Raw genomic sequence first — 16,321 nt, forward strand, 5'->3', positions numbered from 1 at the left:
CCCATAGGAATAAAGCAAATGAAAAAGGACATACGTGCAAATAATAAATAGTAATACATTTTGGGGAAGATGGACATCAGCTACAGGAATTATGAGTTTCTCAGGGGACTGAAAAGACCTACAACACAATGGGCTGAAGGGAGAGTTGCTTTAGAGAAAGAATTGTTTGCTCATTGGATTCCTGAAAAGTACAAACAGAGATTAAAGTTACCATTTGAGACGTATTGTGGAAACTGGTAGTGAGGCTGAATTTTTAGCGATTTAGTCAAAGTAATTTTGTAGTCTGGCTAGAAAAGCTGGTATCTCTCTAATTTCTATTTTGTAGGCAAGGAGCAGTGAACTGACATTTTCTGCAGAAGAAAGGGGCTGGACTCATCATTTGATGAAACTGCGTAACATTGTTGTGTGAGTGAAGTGTTGGACTATTAAGGAGACAAATAGAAATTGCTATACTCCTTGGTGGATTCACCTCAGTCTCCTTTATTCTTTCTATTCCCAGAACATTAAAAGGCAGAGGGATTTCTTCTTTTCTTGTGAGAGATATTAAGTAGCACCTGTAAAAAGATATTCAAATACTTACATTTGAGGAGAATGGGACACACACAACAAAATTAGCTGATTGCTATCTGATCGTTCTTCCATTCAGGGGTTGTAAATATAACTCTGTGGTTATGTAGAGATTATTCTACTTTCATATTAATAAAGTTTTTATTTATAAATTATAATACATATTAAATAACCATCCTGTTCTCCCACCTCTGTTGACCCACAGTATCTTGCTTTATGCTTTTTAAAGTTCACACAGAAATCTGAAATTATTCTCTTCATGCATTTGCTTACTAGCTTATTGCCTCTACCCAATATGATAAAAACTGCATGAGTTATGGAGTTCTGCCTGCCTTATTAATTGCCATAATACTAAATAGAGTGCATCTAGGGTGAGAAGAGGGGTGACAGTTTTTTGTGGATTTCCTAGATGAGCTAAAGATTTCTGGATGAGACTTGAATAAAGAGAAGAGACTGGTCTTGTAAGCATATGGGTAGCAGAGAGTTTAAAAATAAATAATGAAGAAACTAAAAAAGTCCTGGGACATGATCAAACAGATAAAAGGCTTGTATAGCTACAGAAGAGTGAACAAACTGGCAAAGGGCTTGAAACATGTAGGGAAGAAGTAAAACAGCTCATTTGGGCAGAAATTTCACAATAACAAAAGTCTTCAAGATTGGCCTGAGTTTATTGCCTTTTCTTTAAAATACTGTTATATCACATTATTACATTTATTACATTATTGCATTTGTTTTGGTACACTGCACTAGAATGTTTTGTTTATCAAAGATCTAGACAATCCAGACAATCATGTTCCTTCCATTTTAAGAAGGTAAACACAAATATTTCACCATAATCTATGCCTTTTCCACCAATGTATTATTGTTGTGTATTCTATCCCCTTTTATAATACCTACTGGCACAGGATAATTTGGCAGTGACAACTTACAGTCATAATTTCACTTTCACATTTGAGGCAGTGTTAATAACAGGCATGCCCATCTCTAATTTTTAGTAGCAACATCAAATTGCAAGCTGGCACAGATTGTCAACAAAAAGTAACATTGTGACTTGCCAAGAGATACATGTTTCATGTGTTGCAGCAATGTGAAATTTATGTTCTAAGGAAGAGGCACACAGAGGTATCCAGATGGGATTAATTTAAGAACATAGAAAATTTTTATTTGGATTTTTAAAAGAGATAATATAAATTAAATGTATTCTGGTTGTTCAGGAGTCTTCCAGGCTATAAAGGGGAATATAGCCAATGACTATCTTGACCAATACTTTGGAATGGTCTGCTGCATGATGACTTGTGGTGGTCATCATAATAAATAACACTTCTTGTTCTGTATTGAACCACAACTTGTGATAAAAGTGAATCTACAGAGCATGCTGTGAACTTTACCTGACACTAGAAATTCCAGAAATACCACTCCAGGAGAAAGATCCTCTGTCCATCCCCCATACCGTGTGTCCCATCATTATTGTGATATACAGCATGTTGATCTCCAAAGCAGAATCTATCCTGGAGGCAATTAGCATAATAGTTTAATTTTGCTGCAAATCTCTGGAGCCAAATTTTAGTCATTCCCAATGTCCAATTTTACAGACTCAGGTACTGAAAAGGTTGACAAAGTGAACAGAAATAAAAGAGTTCACATCAAAGTCCATATCTAATGATATAAGCTTTGCCCTGAGGACTTGCTTGCCTTCTAGGGATAACATCAGAGCAATTGGAAGATTTTTGAGGTTTGGTATACTATCATGAAAGTAAGAGACTCATCTATATCAATGTAATGCTGGGTCTTTCTACTTGGTGCATCCTTTTCATAACAGACCATACTAATAAATAATTGTCCTGAGTGCAGTTGGTTCCATGCAAATATTTGTACTAGATGAAAATTTATAACTCTGGGAGTTTGACTTGTAAAGATAGATTCTGTTAATGCAAATCGTGATTCTAAAATCTCAGTCAAAAGAAAAAAAAATTGCCCTAGAGGCTGAGCTATCCAATTCCAATGATAAAATTCTTAGTTATTCTGTCCATTTTAGACTTTATAGTTTTCAGTATTCTTACCTTGAATGGAGTCTTTCAATAGCAAAATACTAGGGAGGCAAAGTAGAAGAGTTCCATATTGAAGAGTAAAATTTCAATCAGTGAAAAATAACAAATATTTTATGACACTATAACATTCATGTATTCATTTAAAAAAACATTAAACTCATAAAATGAGTAAGGTGTATACTCTTGAAAACCTAAAAGCAGTAGAATAAAAACGACTTAAGATTTATTTAAATAATTTTAAAACACAGTGGAAAAAGACAACAGTAAGATATATACAAATGCAAATCTATGGCATTCCAGTATATGTATACTTTTTTTTTTTGGCTGAAGAATCTGTGACAACTTCTGAAAGATGTAGTCACTGAATTAATTATTTAGGCAAAAGCCTAATCATACCTAATGCTTGAAGACCGACACATTTAGCAAATATGCCTATGAAGCTCATATAAAGCTAGTATAATTCACACTGATTACATCTTTCCCCATCTCTATTGAAACTTGCATTGTAACAAGAGTTAATGTTAATTCTGCAGTCCCTTTCTCTTTCTCTCTAAGATTTCACATCTGCATCAATTAATCGCCTTCACAAGATAGAATAAAATCCATGCACAGGCTTTTTTATCTGTTGGATCATGCTTCAGGATTTTTGTATTTGCTTTCCGATTTATCTTTGAATTCTGGGCTTCACATTTATTTCCAAAACCAGCTTCTTCTCTTCATTCAGCTCTCAGTTCTAGTCACCTCATCTTAGAGATCTTCCTTAACAAACCACCACAAATTATCACCCATTCCTTCTACCCCAGTTGCACTCTATACTATTATTCTTTTTAAAAAAATCAGAACATTAGAAATTATTTTTCTTATTCAGTTGTTACTTGTTTATTATATCTATTACCAAAGAATTAAAGTTTCATTTCCTGTTTGTTCCTATTCATGACAACAGCATATAATACACAACTACTCATTAAAAAGTGTTTAATGTTTATATATCTGCACACTCTCTCCATCATTTTTTTTCTTGAATTCTCCACTTCCCAGCCCTGTGCCTACATTAAAAATTTCCTACTTTCCAAAATACATGTTTGGTAAGAGTATCAGCTTGCATACAATTTTGTAGGAAACAAATCTAAGAAGGCAAATAAACCAAATATGAAACTGATGAACTCATTCTGTACCTTTTCCTGAACAACGTGAGGTATTACACAACAGAAAAGGGGATGGCCTTTGACATCAATCATACTAAGTTTGAACTTCACCTTTGCCTGCTGGGTAATTTGAAAAAGTTGGCCCATTTGAAACTCTGTCTTTCATCTAAAAAATGAAAAGTATATAACAATATCTTTTTCAGCTGTGAAAATCAAATGAATTTGTTTACATAAAAGCATAGATAAAAAACTTTCTGATATATAGTTGATATTCAATAAAGACTTCCTTCTTTCCTCTTTTGCCTTATTCCCTCAGGCTAATCAAAATTCCAAACTAGACTAGAGTCAGAATTCTAATTTGCATTAGGCCTACACAGTGATGCGTAATAGGCCTGAAGGTAAACTATTTTGCCTTGGGCCTCCCAGGCAAGTATCATTGTAGATGACTGCCTCAGAAATGTTAGAGTTATAAATGCAGCTACAAGAGGGAATGTTCCATTAAATTAATGCCTAAATCTTAATTTAAGAAAGCTAATTGAATCGTGAAGAAAAAAGCTACTGCTTAAATGTCTTTGGTTTTGGAAGATATGATGCAAGTGTAAAAATGTTTCGTGAAATCATCAACATCCTTGAAATTTCCAAGTGTATTTTTCCACAGTAAAAAGCTACACTTTCTTTTAATTATTTTATAGTCTTCCATACATTTGAATGTTACCTTTCTTAATTGAAACTAATGTGTTTGTTTTTCTTACTCAATCTCAAAAGACATTTATCTACAGTATTCTTCACGTCAAATAAAATAAGCTTTCGGATTGTATTTGTCTTTCAAATGAGTTTACTGGTTTTCTATTTTATTAATTTCAAATTTTGTTTTTGTTTTCCCCTTTTCTTTTTGGTTTTCTTTGTTGTTATATTTTTCTTTTTGGTCAAGTTTATTAAGATAAATACTCAGGTATTTCTTCTTTAATAATGATGATCTGTATTAGCTGATTGTCTAATTAGCTTTATCCAAAAGAAAAATAAATTCCTTACATATCTTATATTTTATATATTATGACAAAAGGTAGTTTTGCAACTTGGAGGAAGGTGCCAATGGAATTTAGGCTCCTACCCTTCTGTAGAAACTAGAAGATAAAGGCTTCATTTTCCTTGATCATTAAATTAAAAAGAAAAGAATTCCTTGAGAAAGAAATTCCTATGTGTAAATTTGGCAAGATGATTATTTAGCTTTTATGAAAATTTCCATACATTTCAAAGAGAAAAAGTAAAGGAATTGTAATTACAAAAGTTTTCTAAAATAAATGCTGTAAGAAAATTAAGTAAGGTGGAGTCTTCTCTACTATTTTCAGTCAACAGAATTAATCCTCTTTTTTTAAACTTGTATTTGCAATTATGAAAGAAAGAGTTTCTAGGTGAAAAGCTTTTTCAGGGACACAGCTTTGCCAGGAGGCTTACTATCTGCCTCCAAACTCCAAGCATTTAAAGCCTTGGGTGAGACATTAATTGAATTCGATCTAAGGAGCAAAGAAGCATGGATTCACTGGAGCTTCCATCTTTCCAGCATTATTGAAACTGACCCCAGGAAAAGAGGAAATGTGTTACACATATTGCTGTGGTGAAACCCAAGAGAAAAGTATGTAAAAAGGTATCACTAAAAGGAGGCAGGAGGATATGTCCCTTAGTCTAATAGGTTAGATAAAGGATAGAGCCTGATACCTGATTTTTTTTTTTTTTTTTTTACAAGCACTATAGCTTGGAGGATTCTGACACAAGTGTGCTGGGAGGTACATTTTGAGAAACACTCCACTAAGGCATTGAGAACTTCAGGAAGATAGAATGTGTGAAATTTTATCTCAGATACAACAACCTATTGGCCAAACATACAAGGGAGGACAGAAATGAGAAGGTAAACATGAAGCTCAAGTAAGGAAAATCTAGACTTAGAAGCTGGCAAAATATGAACATGTCCATGCGATAATAGATTCAAAAATGTACAAAAATGATCTATAGAAACTTTTAGTCCTCTTCTTTATCTCCGTAGCATTTAATAGTGCTTAATATCATTATCTTTTCAAACATTACCTCTTCACTTTGAACACTTTAACAATGTACGTGCTTTTTATCACTTCTTTTTGATATTCCTGCTCCTTTTTCTTATTGTTTTTTAAATATTCCTTGCCCCTAAACATAGGCATCATCCAAGGCTAACTTTCTAGGTATCTTAAATTTCTTCCTCAAAATAATGATATCCAATAATAAATTAATTTCTGTTAATAAGTTTCATGGAGATTTTCATCAATGGTATTGCCATTAGCCATGGCGACCATCTGTTTCTTTGACACTTCGATGGATAAGACACAATGTAGGTTCAAAAAAAATGTCCAGGGAGCCAAATATGTGATTAATATGTAAGTTATGTACTCTGATGTTGCAGAAAGGAAGAAATTTAAGTAAAAATGAATGTGGGTAGTAGATTTCAGAAAAGTTTTCAAGTGTCAAGGAAGAAGACATGTGCACAAAGACTAGGAATCCAAGATAAAAGTGTTAAATGATGAGCTTCTATAAAAGAGTTGAGAATATTGCTTGGAGGTTGGGAGTGGCATCTATAATGAAAGGAATGTGAATAATTTTTTATTAATTGTTAAATTATTAACATTAACAACTATTTTTTATTATTTTTAAAGTTATTATTTTAGAACCAATTGTTATGTTCTGGTATTGTGTAAATTTCTTTTGTATTCATAATCTCATTTAAATCTCACCTTTGTAGAAGAACTAATACTATTTTCACTTTACACATGAAAAAGCTGTGGTTGGAGGGACAGTCCCAGCCCCTGTAAGAATACTTTGCTAGGTGCTTACTCTCTCTCTCTCTCTTTTTTTTTTTTTTCTAGTTGTTAAATGCTTTTTGGATAATTATTTTTAAAAGCAAGAACTAGATGGTCAAGTATCAGAGCCTTTCATTTCTCAGATTGCCAAAGATGTGATCTGTAATGTGCCATCTATTAAGAGTTAAACTCAATTTTTACAAGATTGTGCCTAGCTTAAAAATTCTATGAATCTATAATTTTTAAAAGCAAACTTACTTAAAGCCTTTATATTTATTTGATTTATTTGCTTAAGGCAGTGTACGTCCTAATATTGTTTAGTACTTTCACACAGAAATGCTATATTGTGTATATTCTGAATTTGATTCTGCCCAACTATGCCCACACAGTAGTAATTTCAAATGATTCCATGGATGTGGCGGGATAGTAATGTTTCAGGACCTGGTTTCAAAAGTAAGTCTCTAGGAATCAAAGCCCCAAATTAAAATCTAGTAGCACATTCCACCCTTCAGTTTTCCCATTAAATATCCATTATGATTCTCACACATCAGAAATACAGAATCAAGCATTTAGGAAAGTCAAGAGTCACCAAAGTTTTTGTTTTTAACTTTTGTATTGACTTTAATGTATAACTATTACACTAGTAGGCTTGAAGAAACCCAGTCCATTTTTCTATTTTAATCATCATATGATCAATAAATGATCCTAGGGTTAATTAACTGTCTGCTTGGTTATTTATGTATTTATTCTTGATCTATAGATGCTCTTCAACTTCCCATGGAGTTATGAATGGATAAACCCATCGTAAACTGAAAATATCATTAAGTTGAAAATTCATTTAAAGCATCTAACCTACTGAATGTCACAGCTTAGCTTAACCTACCTTAAATGTGCTTAGAACACTTACATTAGCCAACATTTGTGAAAATCATCTAATAGAAAGCCGATTTCATAATAAAGTCTATGAATATCTCATAGACTTTCTTGATACACTGCACTGTAGAGTACAGTATCAGTTATTTAGCATCATGAACTGCAGCTCACTACCATTGCCCAACATCACTAGAAAGAATTGCGTTGCATATCGCTAGCCTGGGAAAAGATCCAAATTCCAAGTATAATTTCTGTGAAATGCCTTTAACTTTCACATCCCACTGTTAGAAAACTGTAAGTCAAGCCATCGTAAGTCAGGGACTGTCTGTATTTGTTTTTTTTTTTTTCTCTCTCTTTACTATGCATTTATGCTGTTTTTATCTTTTAAATTACTGAAACTTGCTTACTAACTGATAGATGTCGGGCCACTCTACTGATAAGGCTTTCTATTTTTAAATATGCTTTCGGCACGCACACAAAAAAATGACATGAAAGTCTCCTTTCTGTTCCAGAAATGGACAACAGTCCAGGAGAAAATTATTATGCGATACATACTATACAAGATTTTTAAGATCATTAATATGTTATAGTGTGAAGAAAGATAGACAAGAACTTGAGCTACGGAAGATAATAAACCATGGTGTTTGCATTTGTTTGTTCTTGAGGTAATTTGTATACTGCTGTGATGCCCAGAGCCCAAACCACAATTACTGTAAGCAACATAAGTGGATATTGTTCTTATACAATAATTGCTAGTTACGTATGAGAAAACTGAGAATGTGAAAAAAAATGAATATTTAAATGGGAAACAGTAGATATAATGGTTTCATTTTTATGATTACAAATAATTACCAGTAACTATTAAGTCAAAGGCAAGCTGCAGATATAATTGAAATGTGAAACCTTACAAACAATTGTCCTGGTGTGGTTTTAGATTGTGCTTTTCTGTTTTTATTCTCTATTAAAGAAGAGATCCGGCTGGGCGTGGTGGCTCACACTTGTAATCCCAGCATTTTGGGAGGCCGAGTCCGGTGGATTACCTGAGGTCAGGAGTTCGAGACCAGCCTGGCCAACATGACGAAACCCTGTCTCTTCTAAAAATACAAAAATTAGCCAGGCATGGTGGCGGGCATCTGTAGTCTCAGATACTCAGGGAAACTGAGGCAGGAGAATTGCTTGAATTCGGGAGGCGGAGGTTGAAGTGAGCCGAGATTGTGCCATTACATTCCAGCCTGGCAACAGAGCGAGACTCTGACTAAAAAAAAAAAAAAAAAAAAGAGAGAAGAAGAAAAAGAAGAGATCCAAGTCATTTCATGAACCAGGTTAGTAGAGGCATTTGATTCTCTTTTCATTTTGGTAACTTGAGTCACCAGCATTTTGGGTCTCAGGACTCAATCCTTTATTTTCCCCGTTCCGGTTACCCCATAATGCTTACCCTGTTTTCTTATTTTCATGCTTAAATTATTCCTCTCTTCAGTAGAAAGCATTCTGACATCTCATTCTGCCTTAAGTCAGCATCAGAAACTCCTTGATTTTTGTTATTTTTGTTTTTGTTTTTGTTTTGTTTTGTTTTGTTTTCTTTTGAGAAGGAGTCCCACTCTGTCTTCCAGGCTGGAGTGCAATGGCACAATCTCAGCTCACTGCAACCTCCGACTCCCAAGTTCAAGTGATTCTTTTGCCTCAGCCTCCTGAATACCTGGGATTACAGGCACCCACCACCGTGCTCGGCTAATTTTTTGGTATTTTTAATAGAGATGCGGTTTTGCCATGTTGGCCATGTTGGTCTGGAACTCCTGACCTCATGTGATCCACCCACCTCGGCCTACCAAAGTGCTGGGATTATAGACATGAGCCACTGCACCCAGCCCTCATTTATTCTTTCACAAATATTTTTATTCCACTTCTCTGCATCAGTTCCTGTGCTGAGAAGTGAGGATACATATTGAACAAGACTTCCATGATCCCTTTTCTTATAGAGTTTAGAGTTCATTGGAGAAAAAAGTAATGTTAAGCTAGTAATATTCATAAAGTGTGATAAGGGGTAGAGTAAGGGAAGTACAAACATAATGTGTGGAACTCATCTTGTTAAAGTCAAATAATGCCTGTTAAAGAAATAAATGTTTAGGGTGAGATGTGAGGGATATGTTGGAAAGAAGATGTAGTAAAATGTAATAGGTATTGAAAACCTATGAAAATATCTTCAAATGAGTGTTAGTTTAGTATATTTAGACAATTATGTTGGGATTCACTCCGGATGGTGGCAGAAGTATTAAAAGGAAATATTAGGGAGAGTTATAGGGAATAGTCACAAACTTTTCGGAAGGCTCAAAGATTACATAGCTTGTAATAATTGAACAGGCTGAAGGCAGCCGGTTCTTACCTTAGAGCATTAGGTCATAGGTTAAATACTAGGGACAATAGAGCCTTCCCCAGTTAAGTCTGTTTACTCTACCTCCATTAACTAACCTTTGAGCCAGATGGCCCTCTCAGGTGGAGGTCAACCAAGGATATTGCCCCCTAATGGTATTTTCCTTAGACTGTGGTACCTGAGCTTTAATCATTCCTAGAACTACTCTCTTAACCATTTTAATTATCCACAAGTGTGTTTACTCAAAGCTTCTGTTGTTAATTGTATACTAAATAAATGCCTGGAATGAGAGCTGCTCAGGACCAGTGCAGCGACAAACCTCTCTTGTTGTGTAGGCAGTCGGACACTCAGCAGGACTGGCAAAGCAGAATATCTGTGTGTTAGTGTATGTTTTATTCATCCATTGTTTGGGTCAGGGTCTGCAGGCAATACCTCAGAATTAAAATAGAGTGATTGTACTTTATTCTAAAACAAATGATAAATCATTAAAAATGTTAGGAAGTAAAATTATTGATCAAGACTGAATGTGTATGGAAATGGTTTGGAGTCAGAGTGATAAGATAACACATGCAGAGGCCCAGCACGGTGGCTCATGCCTGTAATCCCAGCACTTTGGGAGGCCAAGGCGGGCAGATCACCTGAGGTCGGGAGTTTGAGACCAGCTTGACCAACATAGAGAAACCCCGTCTCTACTAAAAATACAAAAATTAGCTGGCATGGTGGCACATACATGTAATCGCAGCTACTCGGGAGGCTGGGGCAGAAGAATCACTTGAACCCGGGAGGCCGAGGTTGCAGTGAGGCAAGATCATGCCATTGCACTCCAGCCTGGGCAACAAGAGCGAAATTCCGTCTCAAAAAACAAAAACCAAAAAAAAAAAAAAGAAAGAAAACACATGAAGCTACTCACGTAGCATTGATGGACACGTCTCAAGGTCTTGATCCTACTGCTGCTTGCAGACCACTCCTCTCCCATCCTCTTGTGACTCTGGAAAAATTTTTTTTTGAGGCTTAAGCCATGGGCTACCCATCGTATAGCGCTTGTTGTCTGTATTCTTCACCTACTTTCAGACTTTCAGCCCCTTACAATCATGCAAGACTAAATATTTGTCACAGTCTTCCCCATTTACAAATTCTGCTATTTTTCTCAGCATTTAAAGTTGTGTAAGTTTTACCTGGATAAGAAGACAGGAAGAGTTGCTTGTACTGAAACAGGGATTGCAAGCTTCTTGTAATTTGTGCATTGGCATGAGGTTGCATCAGCTCAGAGCAAGGTCTGCTTTTTTGCCAAGCGGAGAAGCATTTTATAATTCATACTTCCAGCAGGAATAACTCTCCTCTAAGCCATACGAAGATGTTTTAGGTTTTGGTTATATTGGCACATTAACTATAGGTTTCAATATCTGCATTAGTTGTCAATTGTGTAACAATCATCTACTAACTTGGTGCTTTAATATAATGGTTTATTATTTTTTCAGATTTTTGTGGATTCACTTAGGTTCAGCTGGGTAATTCTTCTGTAGATTTTGCTGGAGGCCAGTCCCTTATGCAGCTCCATTCAGCTGGCAACTCAACTGGGGTGAAAATATGCAAGATGGCCTTCATCTTCCAGGATCCCACATATATGGCTTCTAATCATTCAATGTCTAGCCTGGTTTTCCTTATATAAGGGAGACTGAACTCAAAAGGGAGAAGCAGAATCCACTACATTCTGGGCTCAAGAAGCCCAAGTATGTCATTTGCACCACATTTAATATAAAAACAAGTCACAAGAATAACTCATATTCAAGAGAACAGGAAATAGAATTTATCTCTTGATGTGAGGAACAATATGCTCACATGGCCATAGAAGGAATTCGTGGTTATATTTGGAGATTACTTACCACTTTCTCTTTTCTCCTACACTCTATGTCTCAGAGATTTGTGCCAAGTTGCTTAAACATTTTGTATCTCACTGTCTTTCTACATGAAAAAAGGATGTTAGAAAGCTATTTATTTCATAGTGCTTTTAGGTCCAATTTGGTCCTTGTATATCACTTAAAACAAGATCTGACACATGGCTTATTAATAATTGTAACAATTATTATTAATTATTATTACTATTACTATCTTTTTCATTGTAATCACTATCATTTTAATTCTTCCTCAATTTATAGCAGGTCTACAATATGTATTATTTGCTTACTTAGCAACTTAACCACTTAGTTACTTAGCAACTTAAGTATTATAAGTTACTTATTTGCTACAAATAATTAAAATGTTTCTCTAATATCTGATATAAACTTTGAAAGCACAGTAAGAACTATTGTCCAGGCTAACAAGATTAAGCAATCGCCATCTGTAAATATTACATTTAGATCAATCATTTCAAATTCAGTAGGTGTTTGCCTTTCTGCACTGCAGACTATAAACATAATAAGTTGTAATGGCTACTGCAGTACCCAGAAAGAGATCATGAAAATCAAAATATATTGAAGCGCCCTTTTCAAAAACCTTTAGACTAGATGGGATCCTACTAACATTGGTATCATTTTAAGGTAATAAATAACTTGAAATTTGTTGTGTTGTAGAAAACATGACACCATGTTCTCTCACCACTTACAAAACCAAACAGATAAAGAATTCCAGGCTGGGGGCGGTGGCTCATGCCTGTAATCCCAGCACTTTGGGAGGCCAAGGCGGGCAGATCACGAGGTCAGGAGATCAAGACCATCCTGGCCAACATGGTGAAACCCTGTTTCTACTAAGAATACAAAAATTAGCTGGGCATGGTGGCACGCTCCTGTTAGTCCCAGCTACTTGGTAGGCTGAGGCAGGAGCATCACTTGAATCCGGGAGGCAGAGGATGCAGTGAGCCAAGATTGCACCACTGCACTCCAGCCTGGTGACAGAGTGGGACTCCGTCTCAAAAAAAAAAAAAAAAAAAAAAAAGAATTCCAGTGCACTTGATTTTACAGACCATATTGAAATATGCTTTAATGTAAATCAATATTTTGCTGCTCCAGCATCTCCATTCTTTGTCCATTTTTACTGATGAATGATACTGTGTCACTCACTCTGGGCTCCTTTTCTAACCTCCCATCAGACTGCCAGATGCCTCATGTTATTTTCCCTCATATGTATACGTTTTATATATAATATATATGGTGCTAATTAATTTTATAATATTAATATCTCAAAAATAATTAGTAATTAGAAACTGGTAAAAGTATAGCAATTATATATTGAAAAATATAATCATATCAGCATTACATCATTTAATTCCAATAAACAGCAAAATAAATAGGCATATTTTCATCTTCATATGAGAAATAATTTTAGAGTAATTTTTCTAAGTTTATATAACCAGATCATAACAAAATTTGAATTTTGAGCCCAAGTTGACCGGACTCTATGGTTCAATTTCTTACAATAAAGACAAAATATAAAAATAAATCCTTAACTATGTATTGTAAGTCAGTAAAATTATCCTCAGATGGTACTCATTTTGATAAAGGATAAACTTTCTACTACAATAAAACAAAAAAAATTCCTTATGATAGAAATTAAAAGAAAACACATATTATTTATAATTTAGTAGTAGCACAGTCTGAAGGTCAAAAGTGAACCGATACTGACTTCTTGAACATATTTACTACTTTTATTTTTTACTCTAATCAACCACTGTTCTTTCTACTGTCTACAGAAGATAATGTTTTTTGTAGTTGCAATTGCTCTGTCTTCAAAACTATGGACCTCTCTGCAGCATTTATCAATCCCTTCCTTCTTGAAACTTTCTTCCTTCTTTTATATTCAGTGTTAATGAATTGTTTTAAATATTTTAACTCTCTGATTATAATTTCTCTGGTTCTACAGGCTCACCCCTGTAATCCCAGCACTTTGGGAGGCAGAGGCAGGTGGATCATCTGAGGTCAGGGGTTTGAGACCAGCCTGGCCAATGTGGTGAAACCCTGTCTCTACTAAAAATACAAAAAATTAGCTGGGTGTGGGGATGCCTGTGGTCCCAGTTACTTGGGAGGCTGAGGCTGGAGAATCGCTTGAACCGGGAGGCGGAGGTTGCAGTAAGCCGAGATTGCTCACTGCACTCTAGCCTGGGCTACAAGAGTGAAACTCTTTCTCCAAAAAAAAAAAAGAAAAAAATTTCCATGTATCTATCTATCTATCTATCTATCTATCTATCTATCTATAGATATTCACAATATACTCTCTTCAAAGATTTATTTCATTCTATTCATTGTACTCTAATTGATTTTAATTTTTATGGGGATATATATCAGTATCATTAGCTGATAAAATTTATGGCTCTATTTATCTGAATAATGTACATATGATTATTTGTACAAATGTTACCTAACAGTTCTGGAGCCCATATATAGAATCAAGACTCTATTTTGATCCTTAAGAGAGAAGGCATCCTAGATTAAAAACACTAAATTTCTTATGCTTACCTCAAAATTAGTTTGGTTTCACTGAATGTGATCTTCCTACACTGGGCACTGCAAGAACTAGAGTAATGACTGGTTCATCTCCATCTCCAGTGTAGTGCCTGTAGCACAAAAAGCATTCATTAAAGTTGGTCAACTTAAGAAACAAATGATTTAAGAGAGAAACAAAACAAAACAAAACAAAATAAAAACCCAAAAAAGTCATGTGAGCCAGGTGTGGTAGCTCACACTTGTAATCCTAGCAATTTGGGAAGCCAAAGTAGGAGAATCACTTGAGGCCAGGAGTTTGAGATCAGCCTGGCCAACATAGCAAGACCCCATCTTTATTTTAAAAATTCAATTAAAAATAAAATTAAAGAATCATGTTTGCCTCAATTATCTTCTTTGCTCTAGTTATGCATCGTACTTTTATTTCTAGGAAGTGATGAGATCTTTATTTGAGACAGGGTCTCACTCTTTCACCCGGGCTGAAGTGCCATGGCAAGATCTTGGCTTACTGCAGCCTTGACCTCCCAGGCTCAAGTGATCCTCCTGCCTCAGCCTCCCAAGTCTGGGACCACAGGTGCACACCACCATGATGAGTTAATTTTTTAATTTTTTTTTTTTTGTAGAGATGGTGTTTCACCATGTTGCCCAGTCTGGTCTCAAATTCCTGGACTCAAGTGATACACCCACCTTGGCCTCCCAAAGTGCTCAGTGCTCAGATTACGGGTGTGTGCCACTGGCCTGCTGATGGGATTTTGAAACTGATTGTTCATAACTGAATTAATGATAGGAGCATAGAATTCTAGAATCTTTTTCCTTCAAGTAATCTAGATGTGACAATTCAGTCATCTGTAATCCTCTTTTCTTTATTTTCTTACTATTCCAGTCCCAGCCCTTCTTACATTTCCTTGGAAACATTCTATCTAGCTAACCTATTGACATGTTTGAATCTCACCCTGATAAATATTTTATAGTTCATATCTACATTAGTAACTTTAAAGTATGAATGTGATTACATTTCTCACATTCAAAAAATCTTGATGAGCTCATAATTGGTTACAGAATAAGTAAAAGGTATTTAAACTCCTCTTGAAGATACCTTTAATCTAGCCATACATATTCAAGAATATCCAAATAATTGTTCAGCACCTCTCTATGCTCTGAGATCTGAATATTCCTGTGTTTACTTTTGCTTTCCCAACTACTTGGGATTGTCTCCCTATCTCACCTCTGCATGTTTAAATATTGCTTATCTTTTCAGACAGCACTCAAATGTTGCCTTATTCATGATTCTCAAAGCCAGCAAATAACAACCTGATAAAATTAAATTGGCAAAAAGAAAAAGGAATAATAACATGCAAAGCAAGGGAAACAAATTCTTCAAGAAATCACTGAAAAGCATTAATATAGATATTAATAAGTGAAAAACAACAGAAACAGAGACTAGTGTGGATGAACTTATATTTCCTGTTTTCAGCAAATCTGTCCTTGATTCTAAGAACAAAATTATATCTTCAATAAACATATATCTAAGCAACTAATAACAATTAGATTAATAGACACACAAAATTAAAACATTCCGTCTGAATAATATAGAATTATCAGGAACATGCAGTTGTGCTTATATGTGTTATTTCTAATATATCCCAAATAAGAAAAAAAAAAGAAAGAACTGCACGTAATATTTACAATTGTGAAAGCAACAGAGAAGAAAAAGGGAAACAATGTTTATTTAAATAGACAGAAAAACATAATGGAGAAAATGGAGAGAACCTTTAAAAAGTTAAAGGATGCAAGACAAACCACAAATACTAACCACAATGATATTTAATTCATTTTTGTTGGAAAATCAGAGTCACTGTTGTCAGGTTCTGAAGTTTCAGTGGTGCCAGGATGTCTTGAAGTTGATTTTTAGTCCAGTAAATCATTTATTTTGGCCAAGTCAGAATGGTTTCCTGAATTTCTGCAACAGGCATTAGTAGTTCTGAAAAACTATGTGTTTGTGTGTGTATGCATAAAGGTGTGTATATATATATATATTAATTATACTAATATAAAACTA

General features: G+C 34.9%; 1 long non-coding RNA gene across 1 annotated transcript; it reads right to left on the reverse strand.

The window, feature by feature from the left end:
• Positions 1–340: 340 nt before the first annotated feature.
• Positions 341–10,946, reverse strand: LOC130541491 (uncharacterized). Its single transcript, XR_008955546.1, has 3 exons — positions 10,740–10,946; positions 1,956–2,075; positions 341–554 (listed from the first exon to the last, which is right to left on the reverse strand). It is a non-coding gene; the product is annotated as an uncharacterized LOC130541491 (long non-coding RNA).
• Positions 10,947–16,321: the final 5,375 nt, after the last annotated feature.

Source organism: Pan paniscus, chromosome 3, assembly GCF_029289425.2.
Source record: "Pan paniscus chromosome 3, NHGRI_mPanPan1-v2.0_pri, whole genome shotgun sequence".
In the NCBI taxonomy this organism is placed as follows: Eukaryota; Metazoa; Chordata; class Mammalia; order Primates; family Hominidae; genus Pan; species Pan paniscus.